Below are 2,945 nucleotides of genomic sequence, written 5' to 3'. Positions count from 1 at the left end.
CGTGGAGATCTACTCGATATCTTTCGGAATCACATTTCGGACACTTCTCCATGTCTGTGTATTCCCCTCTGAAAAGAATGCAGTCATTAGGACAAGCGTGGATAGAATTGTAATCCATCCCCAAGTTTCGCAAAATCTTTCTTGCTTCATCTCGGGAATCTGGCATCACATTGTCAGCTGGTAGAATGTGCTCTTTCAACAATCTACACAACATAAAAATATGATACAGTCGTGTAAAAATCTATCAGATCATTATACATTTAGAGTTCTATTAAAGTAAACTAATTGTAATAGATCACCTGAAAAGCGCTGTGACGCTAGTGTCACTCCATCCAAACTTTGCCTGCATGTTGAGAAGAACCAGGAGTGCTTTCAATCTAGACATACGTGCTCCATTATACAATGACGTATCGGCTTCACTTTTCATATCATCATAGATAAGCCTTTCTGAATCCATGATCGTCTCGATCATTTCATCAATCTCGGGCTCAAACATTGCCTCGTTGGGAATGTGCTCTGCATGATCATCCCCCGAGATGTCAGAGGGTACATCTTGTGGCCTCACATATGCTGCTTGACCAAAGCGCCTGCGAATACGTCTATTGGGTTGCAAGATTGCTGCTTGTTGGCCAGCGTCAGAGTCCGACGAGTTATAATTGGCAACAACTCGATCTATAATAGATGGATCGAACTCGCCAAATTCGCGAACGTGCTGCAAAGAAACACGTCTTGTCCGTCGCACAGCATGCTTGCATTGATTACAAGGACATAAGACCCTCGTTGAGAGATAGGTGTTTCGGTTGGACGGTCCCACATCCTCGTCGCTACTCATAATGAGGATAAAAAACTTATAACCTGAACAACAAATTTAATATTCTATTGGCATTCCTCGTCTTATCTCTCTCTCTCTCTCTCTCTCTCTCTCTCTCTCTCTCTCTCTCTCTCTCTTTACCTCACATTCTCTAGTCATGTCCAATCCCCGCACACCTCGGTCTAGAGGTGCACGGAGATCAGAACCACCGGGTTATAATCTCGTCTTTATTGGTCAATACCTATATTTGTGGGTACAAGAAATCTACACACCCACGTCTACATGATACTGCATGTAGTGGACAAAATCCCTTTGCCTCTTCTCTAGCTGTAGCACTTCAATTCATCTTAACATCTTTTCACAGTAGATCTTTTCACTGTTCGTCTAACTCTAAACCCTAAACCGTAAGTAATTCTTGCGTGGACTCGATCTAACGTAAATAAGCGTAAATCTAAATAAACGTAAATCTAACTAAAAATAAAGCTAAATCTAATTTAACGTAAGTCTAATGACTAGAGGTTGTTTAGATGGTCATTGTGTCGGGGATGTAGTGACTCTTGTCGCCCTGAAGATCCACCTTCTTCCCTATCTTCTGAAGACATTTCACCAGTACTTTTGGATCGACGGAGCCCACCATGAGTGAAGGCAGCAATACCCTATATTCCATTGAGGGCTTTCTTCACCCGCTTCATGCAGGCATCGCAGTCTATGGAGACCCGCATCTAATCTAATATAACGTAAATCTAAATCTAGCTTAAATAAACGTAAATCTAGTTAAAAATAAACCTAAATCTAATTTAATGTAAGTCTACATATAACCTAATCTTTAACGTCTTTTAAGATAGTTTCCTACGACGTTATAACTCTCTTCTTCCTGTGTGTGTGCGCGTGTGTGGATGTGTGTGCCAATAAAAAGAGATAAATGGTATAACCTTTCTATCACCCATGCCAAGTATGATAGATTGATTATGCCATTTCCCTCTTGAATAATAGGTCTTCAGTTCAACTCCTCGTCGGCTAGATCTTTAGGTCTTTTAATTTTAATTAGTTTCCTACGACGCTCCCTTAGTTTCTCTTTCTTTCTCTCTCAATGTGTGTGCGTTTTTTTGGATCGTATGCATGTTTTCTTTCTCTTTTCCTCTTTCAATGTGTGCGTTTTTTGTTTATGCATGTTCTCTCTCTCTTTTCCTCTCTCAATGCGTGCGTTTTTTGTTTATGCATGCTCTCTCTCTCTTTTTCTCTCTCAATGTGTGTGTGCATTCTTTGTTTATGTATGTGTGTGCGTTTTTGTTTTTGTTTGTACTCTCTCTCTCTCTCTCAAAAACACTATGTGTGTGTGTATGTGTGTGTGTGAGAGAGAGAGAGAGGGAGAGAGAAAGAGGGGAAGGGCACATGAGAATGAGGAGAGGGAAGGAGCATACCTGGCTCTCCTTCCTCTCCTCGTGTGTGTGTGTGTGTGTGTGTGTGTGTGTGTGTGTGTGTGTGTGTGTGGAGAAGAAAAGAGAGAGAGAGAGAGAGTGAGGGAGAGCGTTACCTGCTCTTTGCTTGAGGGCGCCGAAAAACTCAGATCTGAGATCTGAGTTTTTGGGCGCGCTCGGTTATTTTTTTTACCCCAGCTGGCGTCGCTATGAGCGTCGCTATAAGCGTCGCAAATTTATTTGTAAATTTGCGACGCTCATAGCGACGCTTATAGCGACGTCGGGAAATTTTTTTTTGAGCGTCGCTGTGTGAGCGTCGCTAATATGAAGAGCCTTTTGTAGTGTAAGTTATCAAATTTGAGTGTTGGCTATGATAATGGTGATAGCAGTGGTTCTGAGCAGAGTTTGGATGAGGAGTTTGGCATACCCTCTGTGAATACTCCGGGTGCCAGAAGAATGCAAGCAGGGAATAGGGCACCTGAAGTTATCCCGGACCACACGTTTAGAAAGAGAAAGAAATCATGTGCAAAGATTGACTTATGACAATTCTGTGGCTCGACATCATTTTGTATTTATGGCGAAGATTATAGAGGAAATAGAATTGAGAATGTATACAATAGCATTCCATAGGATGATGATGAGAGTGATGGTGCATCCATGTTACTTGAAACACTAATCCAAAACCCCTAAGAGGGCAAGTGAATGCTTTTTCTCCT

The sequence above is a fragment of the Adiantum capillus-veneris genome, chromosome 5, assembly GCF_014529385.1.
Source record: "Adiantum capillus-veneris isolate H3 chromosome 5, ASM1452938v2, whole genome shotgun sequence".
NCBI classification, from domain to species: Eukaryota; Viridiplantae; Streptophyta; class Polypodiopsida; order Polypodiales; family Pteridaceae; genus Adiantum; species Adiantum capillus-veneris.
Note: the sequence above shows the minus strand (reverse complement) of the source record.